The sequence below is a fragment of the Neofelis nebulosa genome, chromosome X, assembly GCF_028018385.1.
Source record: "Neofelis nebulosa isolate mNeoNeb1 chromosome X, mNeoNeb1.pri, whole genome shotgun sequence".
NCBI classification, from domain to species: Eukaryota; Metazoa; Chordata; class Mammalia; order Carnivora; family Felidae; genus Neofelis; species Neofelis nebulosa.
Window position 1 is genome coordinate 4,002,451 of NC_080800.1, and position 17,139 is coordinate 4,019,589.

General features: G+C 42.7%; 1 protein-coding gene across 1 annotated transcript in view; it reads right to left on the minus strand.

The window, feature by feature from the left end:
- The window catches only part of PUDP (pseudouridine 5'-phosphatase), a 665,979-nt gene that overhangs the window by 75,260 nt on the left and 573,580 nt on the right, over positions 1-17,139 (minus strand). The window contains exon 8 of the transcript XR_009257299.1: positions 9,556-9,691. The gene's annotated coding sequence lies outside the window, so the exon portion shown is untranslated. The remainder of the gene's footprint in view (positions 1-9,555; positions 9,692-17,139) is intronic.

A 17,139-nucleotide genomic window follows, 5' to 3' on the forward strand; every position in this document is an offset into this window, starting at 1 on the left:
TTTATATAAATAATAAATTATTTATATAAATTATTTATATATTTATAAATATAATATAATAATATAGAATATCATATATATAAATATATATATAAATAATATAAATATATATATAATTTATTTATATAAATTATAAATTATTTATATATATATAAATATATAATATAATATAATATATATATAATTTATTATATATATAATTATATATAATTAATATAATATATGTTATATAATATATAATATATGTAATATATATGTAATATAGTTAATTACATACTATATGTAAAAAAATGTAATATAACATATATAATTATATTATATTAATATATCATGTTATATTATATTTATTATATTTCATGTTTCTATATTTACTTATATATATAATTTTTATTATATAATTATGTATATTATGTATGTTATATATTGTATGTAAAATTATAACTTATATATTTTGTAAATTATGTATAATATATCTTTATAAAATTTATACATTATATATGTATTAATTATATACTATATTTATATATTTGTTTAGTATATATTATATTTTATATGGTTACTTACATATATGCATATAAATTATATAATTTATTTTTATTTTTAAATTTATTTTTATTTTTTAATTTTCAATGTATTATTCATTTTGTGACAGAGAGAGTGAGCAGGGGAGGGGCAGAGAGAGAGAGGGAGACACAGAATCTGAAGCAGGCTCCAGGCTCTGAGCTGCAAGCACACAGCCCGACGTGGAGCTCGAATCCATGAACCGTGGGATCATGACCTGAGCTGAAGTCAGACATTTGACCGAGCCACCCAGGTGCCCCTAAATTTATATAATTTATTTTACATATATTTAATTTATACATACACACACAGACACACACACACACACAGAGGCATCTTTCCAAATACCCAGAGATGAGATCCAATGTAAAATAAGCTGAGTTGTGTTTCTTCCTGTGCCTCTTACACCCCATCTTTCCGTGATCTTGGAACTAGTCTCCCCAAGAACAAAAGCAACATTCTTTTTGGCGCCACTTTCTGCTTTGTTTAAATCACCCTCAATCTGATTAACTTCTGACAGATGATGCAGTGTCCGAAAATAGCTACAACACGGAAGGCACAGTGCTTGTTAAAAATGAACCAACCACGCACCCCTCCTCCTCACCGTGACCTTTCCTTATTTGATCTTTTCCTGGGCACCAGTTGACAAAACAGGCTCTCTCCCCTTAATTACTCTGGGCTTTCTGGAGAAAAAAAAACTGGCTTGCCACGACTAAACTTCAGTAGCTCCCAGGCTGCTAAGAAAGCAGAGGGTGGTGTGGTCTTGGTGCACTCTGTCCCCAGCTCTTGTGACGTGCAGGCATTTACAGACACTCCAGAGGTGGTTTCCATAAACGCTACCCTAAGTTCAGGTTTTTCTTAAAACGGAAGAGCAGAAAAATGTTTCAAGAAATCTGACTGTAAAAAAAAAAAATAAGTTCAGGAAAATCAGCTGGTCATCTGACATTTAAGAAATGATCTCGTGGAGATATTGATCTGTCAACTGGTCTCTCCTTGAGAAGCAGTTATCAATCTAACAGGTTGTTGATTTTTACACCTGTCCTGCTCTTAAAAAAAAAAAAGCACAAAAATTTGCAAATAACTATCTTCTATGCTAACACCACAGATGTCAAAGTCTGCCAAAGCCAGGTGATTTGCCTTGGGCAAGGCTCTGTAGGGCAGCCCTCTCCCCCGGCAGTTTCCATGGAAGAATGCATGTCAACTGGAAGAATGCATATAAAAGGTACTCCATGCTCTCAGACTGCTTCAATCTCAATCCGTGGGGCCTCTGCAAGTGATACTTTGTCTTACCTTTCTCCAAAGTCCACGGAATACATTGTGTGCAGTCCCCATGGAATAGCAGCCTCAAAGGAGTAGAGAAGTCATTTTGGGGGAGAAGGAGGTAGCAGTTTGGAGTAGTAGGATTGCAAGTCTACAGCCGCATTGGGTAGATTCAAGTCACTGATCTCAAGCCCCACAGCACATGCACCCCAATGCCCCGTGGGGTTCTGTGGCTGCCTTCCTAAGATCTGAGGCTGCCGGTTGCCCCCTGAACACCTGCCGGTATCCAGATACCACACTGGTGTGATGTACTGTGCTGGCCTTGGGGATCCTGCCCAGCCGGCGGGACAAGAATCATCTGTTGGGAACGTGAGGTTTGCAGTTCTCTCTACCAAGGCCTCAAAATGCTGATGTGTCTGTGTTGGTGGGGATGCCTTCACCCAGGCTCAAGTACAGGATGCCTGATGGAATAAAAGTGACTTTGGAAAGAAAGAGGGGGTGACAGGGCACAGCGGAGGGTAGGAGCCCTGAGCCATAATCGGAGATGGGAGCATCACCCATCTCAGTGAAGCCTCCTGAGAGTTGAGGGATTCAGAGAATCACAGAAGCAAGGTCAGCCAGTGGTATTTGGGGGACGAGACGTTTTCATCCAGCTTCAGAGCAGGGAGACGTGTGGAGGGCACCCACCTCGATGGTCTTCCACAAAATGTCACCAACCGCCATGGCGCCCAGAGGATGAAGGGCTTTGGCATGACTCCCCCACCCCCCACCGTGTTCTTTCCAAGAGAATGATGGATGACCCCACAGCCCATTATCTCCCAAAGTGAAAGGGATTCCGCATCCAGACGTCAATCAGAGCCCTTGGAGTCCCATTCATTGACCGGGCGAGGCGAATGACCCAAACTCCGGGAGCATTTCCATAACCCCATCAGCACGGAGCAGACAGTCGGTGCATAATCGTTGCTTACTGCATCCCTTCTGATGCCACCCGGTGGTTTATGCAGCGCTTGGGTAAACACCCTAATTGCAGAGCGTCTCCGACTGATGAGAAGACCCAGAAGGGCATTCTCAGGAGCTGAGTGGCCTCGACTTCAAAGTGATTTGTTGTGCTGTCTGGCATCTGAAGGAAGCTGAATAGTTTCATTTTATGGGGGGGTGGGGGGCAGGAGAGCACGCAGCTTTGCAGGCCTCCTATTAAGCAGGAGGGTCCTCGGCTTTGTGTCTCTTACCTCCTGGCTCTGCCCCGGCAAAGGAATGCCCCCCGTGGAATCCTTTGAAGGTTCTGCCAGGCTCAGAGCGCCCTGGCTATAATCACTGCACATCAATGAGGTCATTCAGCCCGGCTTGCCCACGGCTCGGGGCCTGCTCCGGGTGCACCCGTGCACCAGGGAGAGCACCTCCAAACTACCAGGCGTCCCGGAGCCCACCTTGGAAAGGACTCTCGGGAAGTCTCACGGGATGGAGAAAGCAGTCATTTCAGAGAGGTAACACTGTTTTCCAACAAGTCCCTTCCGAGGAAAATGAGTTGCGGTGTAGACACATCCTTTGTCTTGGACAGGTTTACCTCCCAAAGCACTGGAGGAGGGGGTAGGCCGTTTTGTGCATAACCAAGGCTACTGAGTAGGAAATTTCCGTGCCCAGGCTTTTTCCAAAGCATCTCTGTGTCCCTAGGGGCATGGGGGATGTGGAGCCCAGCATTTCAGACTCAGAGCCATCATTATTCCGGAAATAGCCGATTCTTTCATTCATTCACACGTTCATTCATTCACAGGAACATGAGGGGTCTCTCTGCGCTGAGGGGAAGTTGACAGTGTCTGGGGACAGTTTTCACTGTCCTGACTCAGAAGCTTGCTCCTGAATTCTGGTGGGTAGAGACCAGGGGTGCTGGGAGACATCCCAGAGCGTCCAGAACGGGCGCCCAGCAAAGTTAGGACCCCACGTGTCACTAGTGTCGAGATGGGGACACCCTGGGGCAGCCTAAGCAGGAACCCATGAGCTCAGCCTTGAGGAATCACGTTAGTAAGTGACATACTACCATGGAAACTCAGTCTCGGGTCTGTTGAGAAGGGTACAGATTGCGCAACAGACGGATTCTCCAAATTCCTGTGTGTATACATTTGGCCATGGCAGACGCGACATGTAGATTTGTCAAAGCCAAAACGTGGCTAAATACCCACGGTTCAAGAAATCCCACTTTCCACCCACATGCTCTCTGGGCCGCCCCCCACCCCCCCGCCCCAGGCCAGAGCTGCCTGGACCACATGAGGTTCATCTTGTCCCGTTTGATCATGTGTGTATGTGTATGTGTGTGTGTGTTTTCCCTCATTATAACACCATTTCCACAAGGAGACGGCCCCTCACACCAATGCACAGCTTGTCTTTGTGATTCTGTTGGCTCCCCTTGGTCAAACCTCTTCTGTCTTCCTATCACGTGCTTGTGGTTTCTGGGGGCAGAAACATCCCCCATTTGTGTTCTCAGTGGCTTTTCCTGTAATGTTTTTCCGAACCCGTACAAGTTCAGCTGATGCGCTCGGGCATCAAGTATCGTGGTTCTACTAAACCCTCTCCCAAAAGCACTCCTCTCCCTTCGACGTAACATCTCTCAATTTCTCTCTGTGTCTATGTAAGGAATCCCACCGCATCCCGTTCCCCATTTATCTCTCCTAATTAGGACTAGTATGATGGCAGCCTTAAAGCTACTGGACAATCTCAAAATTATGTAGAAAATAGCATTTCCATATTTTCCTCTTTTCTGCCATACCACAGGAGTAAAATGTTTTTCAATTGCTCTATATGCTGTATCACCTCCTTGCTGTTGCCACATATCAAAAAGTAACCTGTGGGTGTGTCCCTCGAGGCCATATTAAGTCTTGCTTACACACATGCATCTGTAGGTCTTGCCTCTCAATGAACACTCTGGGTTAAACTGAGGCTGTCTTATGGTCTCATGAATAAACAGTGATTCCCTAAATCTCTGCTAATATGCTCACCTACAGAACCACCTGTCTGTTTTCATTGTGTCCACCCAGGTGCTACACAGCTTTGGGGTTCAGCCACAAACCCACTGACTATGGAAATCATCTTGAAGTAGAACAGCTCCCATTAATTCCTCCCCTTCTGAGCTCTTAGTATAATCATAGCATTCATATGGCCCTTCATTATCACTGAATGGGAGAGTTGCAAAGGATGGGCGAAACATACCGAATCAAGAAAACTGGATTACACCAACAAAAGTGAATTTCCACTCTTAGTAGCTGTTGACCCTCATGTTGTTTTCCCCGCCTTGCTAGATGGGAGGGATACGATCCTGTCTGTCTGCATGTAAAACTCCATCTCACTATCCTGGGCACATGATGTGGGTGCTGACCGCTCAGACACAGCAAATCTTCTTGTGTATCTATTTTATTCTTTTATGCATGTTTCTACAATACGGGATTCATCTTACAAACCTCATGTCTGGCAACTGTTTTGAGGGACTTGGAAATAAGCAGCAAATTTAGCCATCAAACGTCAAGTTCACCGTGAGAATGCAATAGAATTCTTTTTCAAACTATTGATTGTTTATCCTGGTGGGAAGATTCATTTCTCCTGCTGTGGAAAGTCTTCATTTGCATGGATTCTTACTTACTTTCCTTAGGCAACCAGCTGGAGGCCACTGTCACCCTCTGATATGCTTGTCTAAAGTCATCTACCATATAACCTCCCAGAATGATTCCCTTTCTTCTAAACCCATCTATTTGTGGGGTGCCTGGGTGGCTCATTCAGTTAAGTGGACGACTTTGGCTCAGGTCATGATCTCATGGTTTGTGGGTTCAAGCCCCATGTCAGGCTCTGTGCTGACAGCTCAGAGCCTAGAGCCTGCTTCTGATTCTGTGTCTCCTCTCTCTGCCCTCCCCCCCCCCAAGTCACACTCTCTCTCTCTCTCTCTCTCTCTCTCAAAACTGAATAAACATTAAAAAGATTTAACCCATCTATTTGCAACTTTTTCCATTCTCTGACATTCATTGCTTAATTCCATAAACATTCAGTGATCAACTGTGTCTTTATTTCTACAGAGTTGACACCCTCATGCCTAGGATTCATTCTCTCAAATATCATATGAGTTTTGACTCATTATTTTGTTTCTTGTCAAAAAGAATATAGTGTTCATGACTCAGATATGATCATTCTGCTATAATAAAATGAGTATGTCATTTTCTGGGTCTTATGGCACTCAGATACTCAGGGCAACTATGTTCATCCACCCAGAAATTAAAATATATTCTTTGCCTGCCTTAGGGGTCATGGTCCCCATTTCTGTGTGGCTCCAACCCTCGCCACGGTGAATCCCTACCTCACACACTACAGACGTACTCTTTCTTTAGCACCACAGAAGGAAGATATATAAGTTTTGTCTCCCCCCATTCTGTATTGCTCAGTATAAGTGGTATTCTTTCCCAAAGACTGTCTAGGCAGAACCACGCTTTCAACAGCCACCCTCACTGGGGAGCTAGACCCCCATCTGCACATTTGTTATTCTCTAAATCTACTTCAAGGATATGTACTGTGACATGCCCTTCTGCAGAAGGGAAATCAGTTGAAGCATTAATATTTGTAGCAAAACCTCAGCTGTGAAGGGGTGACCCCCAAGGACGCAAAAATCCCAGCAGCCAAGGTTGGCTCTGACGGGTCCTACAAGCATCCCACGTAATATCCCCAAATGCGTGATGCATAACCTCCTTGTAAACACGTTTCACCTTAGGAATATGCTGCTGCTGCTATTACCGTGAAGCTGGTAAAACGAAACAAGCCTGGATAGATCATTTATAAATACACCAACAAATAGAATTACTATGGAATCTGTCAGAAACCTACGGGAGCCTCTCGTGTCATACTTCACAGAAGCTGGCAGCTTTCGATAGTTTTTACCCTTTTGCCAACCTATGCTCACTTCATGTGACACACACTCCTCAACCATCTTTCATAAATGCTTTCTATCCTTTCAGTGTGGGTGTGGATCTTCTTTTGTGACGCTCCAGAAAATATAATTTCCAGGTAAACCATCAGAGCCATGATGTGAAATGTTGAAGCAAAAAAAGATACGGCATTGACTGCCATCAGTCTTGCTAACTCAGCCCCAAATTTAAAATGCTACCACTCGTCATGCTTTGCAATGTCCTTTCATGAGTCAGCTTCTCATTGCTTTAGCCTAGGCTCTGTATTTTTTTCATTACGTGTAAAGTCAGGTTTGACCGTCTATCACCAGGGAGCCTCTTAGCTTGCGTTCAGTACAAGAGAAACAATCCCCCTTGTCAGGATGATGCTTACAGGGACTCCACATGCGGACTGAGTTTGGTAAGCTTGCTAATTATTGCAAACCGTACAGAAATGCGGTCGTTCACAATTCTAAAGCACGATATCTAAGATATGCACAAGCTGTACTAGTCAAGGGAACAGTGAATTAATCGTGGTCTTATCTGGTCCTTGTCCTATTAAAAAAAGAGACAGAGAGAGAAGAGAGACCAAAACCAGCTGTGGGTAGTGACCCAGGTCCTTGTTATGTAGGTCACGCAAGCAAAAAGGTTTTAGTGACAGGGCCAAAGGACATTATTTCAAGAAAATGCACAACTGGGCTCTAAAAACATTGCATACAAATTTTTGCACACAAATTTCCAGTGCAGTGGAATTAGATATACCCCAACTTGATTTTAAACTGCAATGCAGAACAGAGTAAATTCTGCATAAGTAGACTCCTCCCAAAATACATCTACCCTGGGATGAAACTAACCACCACAATGTAGTGAAAGCCCAAAGTTGCAGATCCTTTTGAAAATATACAGAACAAAAGTACATAAATAAGTACATATAATATTTTACACTGAGATCAATTGGTCTTCAAAATTTCCTCTGTATATATTTTTATATTAAGACAGTTTAAGATATTTTGTAGGAAAACATGGTAATTAAGAAATGTGAATTGACTGAAAAACTAATACACAAATATAATAATAAGTGGATTATTCTTGAAAATATGATCACTCATTTTTCTCAAACATTCACAAAGTAATCAAATTTTAGGAATGGGATTTACCTACGATTACTAGATTTGCTATTATTATTTGATATTTACTTGGTGTTAAATAAAAGAACCTAGAGAAGTCATCTATGTTCTTTCTAGAAATAATTATTACACATACACAATAGTAAGTCTCCCCAATCCAGATTTATAAAAGGAGGTAAATTAAAAGTTTAAAAGTTTTCTGCCACTACGATCAAAACAAAAACAAAAACAAAAACAAAGGAATGGACCAAAATAGACTTCTTACATAATAGAAAATGTTGAGTTCTAAAAGTAAATTAGAAACGGGACACCTGGGTGGCTCAGTCAGGTTAAGCATCTGACTCTTGATTTTGGCTCAGGTCATGATCTCAAAGTTTGTGAGTTCAAGCCCTGCATCGGGCTCTGCTTGGGATTGTCTCCCTCTCTCTGCAACATCCCCCCACCCCCGCCCTTGTGCATTCTCTCTCTCTCTCTCTCTCTCTCAAAAATAAAGAAACATTGAGAAAAAATAAACAATAACATAAAAGTAAATTAGAAACAAGAAAATAAGTGGAAGTAATTATGAATGTAGGGCTACATCTTTCTCTATCTTCAACCTTTGAAGAACAAGTCTATTAATTAAAGAGCTAGAATCCAAGTAACTTAACAAAAGTTTAGAAAGATTGATTACTACTATGTATTTATAATTACTTCAAAGCATTTTATAAAATTATTGTTATTTAAAGTAGCTAAGCTTCTTGTAATTCCCTTGGGTAATCTGAAGACAGATTAATTTTTCAATTACAAATATAAACATCTATGTCGGGGAAAACATTTTACTTTACGCATTTCTTCTTTATTTAGGATTGATATTTAGTCTGTTTCTATTTTGAGAATATTATCACTTTTTTCACATGCCCAATTGAATTAAATCTTACATGATCTAAGATTATCTGTCAACGGAAACAAGAGATGATGTCTTTAAAGTTCCAAGAGCCTCAGCATTTTGCCAAAGTGAGCCCCACAAGGAACATACTGTAAGCCCTTAAAAACACCGAGCAAAGCCTCAAAAGAGGTTAAATATGGTAAGACGGAGATTAATGTGTTTAGTCTCACCTTACCACTGAAGGGATAGGTTGGACAGCATGCACCCCCCAACAGCAGCACCCACAAAACCAAGACTATGAGTAACCGTGAATGAGAGCAGTCTAACTGCGTTACACAAAGAACTTCTCTGTGGTGCCAGAAAATCCCACGCACACAAATGCGTCCCTGCTAGATAGCACAGTGGGCCCAGCATAGGTGAGGCAGGCAGTTCCCTGAGATGGGATACTGATATAGCCAAAGGAAGGAAACACAATAGGGAAGTGTCCCCGATACATGCGGACATATATATAAACTAGAGTTTTGCTGATTCCAGGTGATGGGCATGAGTTCCCCCAGCATTAGGGACTGAAAAAGGGTGTCCTGAGCCATTTGAAACAGGGACACACTGGGGAAGGCTCTTAATGAGTTGGCTGGTTGTACACATGTGATTGATGAATGCACAGTGACCCAGGGAAACGTAAGCTTGCTGTGCCCAATGTCATCTCCATCAGAAAAGAACATGAGTCGATCCTGAAACAGGACACCCGGGCAGCCATGTCCCTCATGATGACAAATATTCTATCTTAGCCCACACCCAAGCCATGCTAAGTTCATCCATGTTTGCTTACCACTGAGGCAGGTTAGCGCTCGTCCGTCTGGACTCCTTTCGGGAACATCTGTAGAGATAGCCTCAGTATGTGTAGCTGCAAACTGGCTGCGGGAACACTGTGTGTGTTACTGAGCAGGTCCTGAAGAGTCGACAACCTGTGGAATGAACAGAACATAGACCAACCTGAGCCCAGATGGACGCCCACACACACCGATTTGGTCTATAGATCTGGTCTATATACTGGGAGTTCCAAAACACCTTCAATGATCTTCCTTCACTTTCTCATGTTTGTTGATGACACAAAACCAGGACTTTTTCTCTGTTGTGCCATTCTGTCTTCATCCCTAAGGATTATTCCTACTGGCTTCTGATTGATTGCATAAACCGTGATGCCTTCATCATTTTCTCCTACTTGTTTGGAAAAAGAAATTTTTTTAATGTGTATTTATTTTTGACACAGAGACAGAGCATGAGTGGGGGAGGAGCAGAGAGAGAGGGAGGCACAGAATCAGAAGCAGGCTCCGGGCTCTGAGCTGTCAGCACAGAGCCTGACGCGGGGCTCGAACCCACGAACCGTGAGATCATGAGCTGAGCCGAAGTCAGACGCTTAACCTACTGAGCCACCCAGGCACCCCATCTCCCACTTTTGACTTCAGGATCTGCTTGTACTTCTGCCAGGACTAGAAGCCTCTTCCAACAGGCTTGACAGATCTTTCTACTTCTCAGACATAGGGCCAAATTAGTTTTGTTCTAAATTGTCTCAAAGTAACCTGGAGCCTGGAGTCTCATTCTTGTATGCCGCTGTAGTCAGAGGGTACCACAGACATGAAGACGATGCCGGGTGTGCAAAGGTCAATGGGACGAGCACAGAGATGTGCAGTCCCAGAATTTGGGGAGGGAAAGAACAGGAGCAAGGAGCTGGGGAGTCCATGACCCCTCCACTGAGCAATCTGCCTGAGGCTAATGATCTCATAGAAACACGAACACCTTTTGCAGAAAATCTGACAAATCTCCATGTGTATTGGATCGGGAATCACAGAGAACCACGACCCGTCTGCCTGCAAAAGTATAGGTCCTCTATTGTTGAACCTCCCAGTTTTTAAGAAAAACAAGACATCAAATTCTAAAATCAACATCTAACCAACTTTAGATGCTCAATAAATCACATTTTAAAAGACAGTGGTCAGCATCAATGAAACATTCTACAATAATAAAAAGGACGGTAGCACAATTATGAAGAATCTTAGTTCATTTAAAAGTGAGGAAAGGAAAACCTCTGTCTTTTTCTTTCTTTGTTATATAGTCAAGAATATAATAAAGTCTACATAAAGTACAGGAAATTATTCTGGTTAGACATAGAATCTCTACTATCTAGAAAGTAAAAAGCATCCCTTTATATTGTAGGCAAAGGCAATAAGCAATAAACCAAGGAAATAAAGCCATCAAAATTGAAAACACTTCTAAGATTTTTAACAAATTTTGTAACTTTTTGTCAAACTTAGGCATTATAAGTCAGGTCAAATAAAATTTACTTTCCAAATCTTGTTTTTCATTTGCTCCTTCACATTGTGGAATAAACTGACACTTTACGACAGTTTGGGGGAGGTGCCTGGGTGGCTTGGTCGGTGAAGCGTCTGACTCTTGATTTCGGCTCAGGTCATGGTCTCATGGTTCATGAGACTGAGCCCCGCGTTGAGCTCTGCATGCTAACCTGGGGAGCCTGTTTGGGATTCTCTGCCTCCCTCTCTCTCTGTCCCTCCCCTGGTCACACACTCTCTCTCTCTCTCTCAAAATACATCATCATCGTCATCATCATCAAGAGTTGAGGGGCTCCACAATGGCACTACTAATTTCATTATAATACTGTTATTAACAATGTGTAATGTGCTCATCATTGCTATCTTTATTTTTTATTTTTCAAGTTTATTTATCTGAAAGAGAGAGAGAGGGAGTGGGAAGGGAAGGCACAGAGTGAGAGGGAGATAGACTATCGCAAGCAGGCTCTGCACCATCACCACAGAGCCCAATGCGGGGCTTGAACTCGCGAACCGTGAGATCATGACCTAAGCCAAAAACAAGAGCTGGACACTTAACCAACTGAGCCACCCAGGCACCCCATCATTGCTACCTTTAAATGAATCAATAAACGTGGAAAAAAGAAAAATAAAAGAGTAGCAGTTACATTAGGGAAAAAATGGATGCAACGCACACAAAACCTCTCTCTACTCTTTTTTGTAACTGCATGTGAATTTATGATTATTTCAAAATAAAATGTTTGAGTGAAGAATACAACAAAACCCCATGCAGACCGACTTCATGCTGTGCCCTGGGTGGTCGACGCCCTCTGTCTTACACTGGTGTGTGAGGGGCACCAGGTGGCTCAGTTGGTTAAGCGTCTGACTTCAGCTCAGGTCATGATCTCACTGGATCTGAGTTCAAGCCCCACATCTGGCTCTGTGCTGACAGCTCAGAGCCTGGAGCCTGCTTCGGATTCTGTGTGTGTGTGTGTCTCTCTCTCTCTGCCCTTCTCCCGCTCATGCTCTCTGTCTCTCAAAAATAAATAAACATTAAAAAAAAAGAAAACCTGACATGTGAAATGTTGGTTGTGGCTTGAACTTCTGGAATAAGGTTGTGGTTTCTTAGTTGCTCGGTTGGTTTGTGGCTACTGTCAATATATATTTGCTCTGGAACATGACTTGACATCATGAAAGATCTTAAGTTTAAAATTTGGCAAGAAGGAGCACATTTGTAATGTACAGGCATGCATCATTGAAGACGAAAAGTGACCATGGAGCCACGAAAATGAACCCAGGCAGTACAGATGTAAGATAGAAGAAACTCTTACCCAAGACCCCAACATGCATGCCCCAAACGAACCATCAGACAAACTTACGAACCGCACTTTATTTGAATGCTAGATTTTGAGGGTCCCAAAGCAGATGTGGGGAATCTACCGTGCTAAGTATAAACTGTGCTTTCTGTGTTGATCGGGTAATTTTCACTGAGACACCTTTAATGCATTTCACTGGTGTCTCCAGGACAACTGGCAGGCATCACTCTTTCAGGGGAAAGGTTTTTGAGGTTCTAAGTTTCCTCATGAAGGTGGTGGGGGGAATTGCACAGTTTTGCTGATTTGAATTCTGCTGTGCTGATCTTTCTTTGTAGGATAAAAATAGTTTTATCAGTTCGCTCATCCCTGATTAAGCCCTGGGCAATCAGTTCGTATCAGCCAGTCTCGAAAAAGTGATTTGCATGCAGTGGAAAAACACAGGAGATGGAAGAGGTGGAATATCAGAAGACACCATTTGCCACCCATGTCTACCACTCCTTCCTGGGCCAACGTAAACTGGATAAACCCAACACCTAGTGCTTGCTGAATATTTGCGACACCAGGCTCTGTGTTATTTGTTTACTTTTATGAGCTCACTTAAGTCTCAACTGGACCCTGAGAGGCAAAACTGTGTCCGGGATATTCTCTCACCGAGCAGATGAAGAAATTGAGATTCGGATGGGTTCATGGATTTTCCTAGGCAGAGTATTCTAGGTCCCTGGAATGGGTTCCAAAGTCATGGCCTTAAATACCAAAAGAAGCTGTGTAAAATTGTTGCATGTTTTCTGTGTCTTTTTCTCTGTTGAAAGAAAGAAAAGGGAAGGGAGGAAGGGAGGAAGAGGGAAGGGAAGGGAAGGAGAGAGAGAGAGAGAGAAAGAAAGAAAGAAAGAAAGAAAGAAAGAAAGAAAGAAAGAAAGAAAGAAAGAAAGAGAAAGAAAAGGAAAGAAGGAAAGAAAGAGAGAAAGAAAAAGAAGAAAGAAGGTAAGTAAGTTCTGCCTTCTTCCACAGAATTTTGGGGATCGAGGAATATTGATTAAAGTATGGTAAACTTCCCACCACTATACCGATACGGGGTGCTGCTTTTGCTATTATTGTATGCTTACAGGCACTTGTTTCTTTCATTTATGTTGGAAGATGTATCCAGGAAGAGAATCAGGACAGGACCTCTTTTCAGAGCACTCTTCCTGGTTGTTAATTCCACACAGCAAAACTAAATGGGATGCTAGAAAAATGTGCTATGCAAACAGAGGGTATTTGGGGATAAATAGATATTTGTATTAATTAGATGACCTTGGTGCAGGGCAATGTTTCCAAAAGGATATTTATCAGAATGAAGGTTTCTCAGAATTATCTGAGTTAAAAGGATCTATGGCCAGAGAAGTTGGGAAAACATTGCATATGATAATTATTTCTTGTGGATTCACAGCACACAATGCTGTTCGAAATGTTAACATGAAGGGGTGCCAGGGTGGCTCAGTCGGTTAAGCATCCTACTTCGGCTCAGGTCACGATCTCACGGCTGGTGAGTTCAAGCCCCGTGTTGGGCTCTATGTTGACAGCTCACAGCCTGGAGCCTGTTTCAGATTCTGTGTCTCCCTCTCTCTCTGCTCCTCCCCCGCTCACGCTCTGGCTCTGGCTCTCTCTCAAAAATAAATAAAGATAAAAAATTTCCCACAATCTGGTCCTGGAGGCTGGGAGTGTGAGATCCAGGTGGGGCTGAGGCTGGTTCCTCCTGAGGCCTCTCTCCTCAGCGTGCAGATGCCACGTTCTCCCTGTGTCCTCACGTGGTCGTCCCTCTGTGTGTGTCTGTGTGTTCATCCCCTCTTCTTATAAGGCCACGGTCAGGTGGGATCAGGGTCCGCCGTAATGACCTGAGTTTACCTTCATCACCTCTTTAAAGGTCCTACCTCCAACCAAGGTCCTTGGAGTTAGAACTTCAACCTGTGAATTTGGAGGTGGGCAGGGTCACAACCCAGCACATCCATAACAAGTACCCACTAACACTGTAGGAATAGTAATCCAGAGAAGACATCAGAAATGCTGGTCAGAGGACAGTTCACCCTGGAGATAGCGGCCAAGGACATTAACGGGCTGGACCGTTGAAAACGCACTCCCTGCAAAACGCATCCTTCGACCTGGTGTTTAATGTCATTTAAACCAAATATTCCACCAACCGAGTATTCACCGCGATGCCAACACTTTGCTGGCTCACTCATGATCACGAAAGTCCCCAGCGTCCCCCATCTGCCCACCTCGTGAGCCCTTGTGATTATACCCCGGGGGACTTGTAAGTGCAGAGTTCCAGGGAACTATCAAAGGTACAGAGATGTTTGCAGATGTGCTCTGAATCGTGCACCGCTATTAAAGCAATTATTGGATCAACTATAAATCCAGCTGGATAAACTCTGAAAGAGAAAATCCTTTTCACTTCCCTTAGCCTATAATGAGTCCCCATGTGTTCCTTCCTCCAGCTCATATTCACCTGACAGAATGATGCTCAGAGCTGGCCAAGCTTGAAATTACGCAACGGAAACATCTCATTCTGAAAATCCACAAGAACTGATTCTCCACGGATGCCTTCTGTGGGAGATAGCAGTCTGCCATTCAGAAATCATGGGTGGAAGTAAAAGTGCGTCAGGTGACTTACCGGGGGCCCTTGTAGGTGGGCTGGTGTGGCATGTGCAGAGGTGCGTGGGGGCGTAAAGGGGGAGGGAGGGCAAAGCCCTCTCAGTTACCTGCAGGAGATTTTTGGCAAGAAGACTTTTCTCTTCGCAGGGGCTATGGAAGCAAGTTAAGGAATGTCTCTTTGTTTCTGTGTTCCTAAGAACCCAAACAGAAAGTCAGGAATGGCTCCGGGAGTGCGGCAGGGATGGACAATGAGCTGTGTTTCTGCTCACCTTGGTCCCGCGTAGAGAAGTGCGTCTGGCGAGGAGTGTATTAAGAACCCTGCAGAATACCTGAATCCCCTGCCTCCTTAACTGTCCTCACAAATTACCCTTTCGCGGAGACCATGGATTTTAAACCATTTACCCTTTGTTTCCCAAACAAACAGGCTCACTCTCTTAGCGGTTAAGTGGAGAATCAGGAGTGCTTTTCTGTTCTGTTTTTTTAGTGCTTTTTCTGACACGTTGATAGAAGCTGAAATTCACTATTTTTGCATGTTTTTCTTTCTCTTTCTTTTTTAAAAAAAATGTTTACTTATTCCTGAGAAAGCGTGAGCAGGAGAGGTGCAGAGAGAAAGCAGGACAGAGGATTCAGAGCAGGCTCCAGGCAGACGGCAGCAGGCCTGATGTAGGGCTCCAACTCACAAACCATAAGATCATGAGCTGAGCTGAAGTCAGTTGGACACCCCTCCTGGTTTTTCTATAATTCGAAACCAGTGGGCAAGCCTCAGAGGCTTCCAGTATGAGGAAAGCAAATTTATTTTGCACAAAATGATCACTTATCATGGAAAATGCCTAGAACCCAGCATTGCATTTTCTGGAGAAACATCAGTCAGATTATGTTGAACAATTCAAAGTGTTGACTTGTAAAGCTTCTCCAATCACTCAATAAATTTCCACCTTTGCACTGTGCCTTTGGATCCACTGAATATGTAAATTGTTTGTTTAGTGTATTTGAGGAGATGCATAGGATTCATATGTGGACAAATAGACTTAAAGCAAACAATGTCTTGTTCATCCTTGCAAGAATATAGTCATGCATGTGAAAGACTCCAAGCAGTACAGAATATGTGGAAAATACGCATTGCCACAAGTATTATAAAAGCAGGGACAGACCAACTTATCAGGTACTCATCATTTGAATGACGTGGAGTGTTTGTATGTCAATTATGCCCCAGTAAAGCTATTAAAAAACCCCACATGTTGGCATAACATAGTCTCAAAAATGTCCTCCATCTGTAATAACTCTTTTGAGGGGTTACTCATATCAGGAATTTCCTAGATATAGCAACAGTAAAGTTTCTACTATAATAGGACATAAATTACAATTTTAGTTTCTACACGATGGTATAATTTTTCATATTGAAGAAGAGAGGCTGAGTCCAGATAAACACTTGGGTGTCTTTTCATTCTGAAGGTGTGGGCAGTAAAAATTTTGCCTTGATAAAGAAGCTATTACAAGCACGTATCTTTTTTTTTCAATATATGAAGTTTATCATCAAATTGGTTTCCATACAACACCCAGTGCTCATCCCAAAAGGTGCCCTCCTCAATACCCATCACCCACCACCCCCTCCCTCCCACCCCCCATCAACCCTCAGTTTGTTCTCAGTTTTTAAGAGTCTCTTATGCTTTGGCTCTCTCCCACTCTAACCTCCTTTTTTTTTTCCCTTCCCCTCCCCCATGGGTTTCTGTTAAGTTTCTCAGGATCCACACAAGAGTGAAAACATATGGTATCCGTCTTTCTCTGTATGGCTTATTTCACTTAGCATAACACTCTCCAGTTCCATTCATGTTGCTACAAAGGGCCATATTTCATTCTTCCTCATTGCCACGTAGTACTCCATTGTGTACATAAACCACAATTTCTTTATCCATTCATCAGTTGATGGACATTTAGGCTCTTTCCATAATTTGGCTATTGTTGAGAGTGCTGCTATAAACATTGGGGTACAAGGGCCCCTATGCATCAGTACTCCTGTATCCCTTGGGTAAATTCCTAGCAGGCAAGCACGTATCTTAAAATATTTCATAACTTGAAGGAAATGTTACAGACTTCTGTAATTTACCCCTGGGCATTTACAAACCCTTTTCATTTTGTGCTATTAAA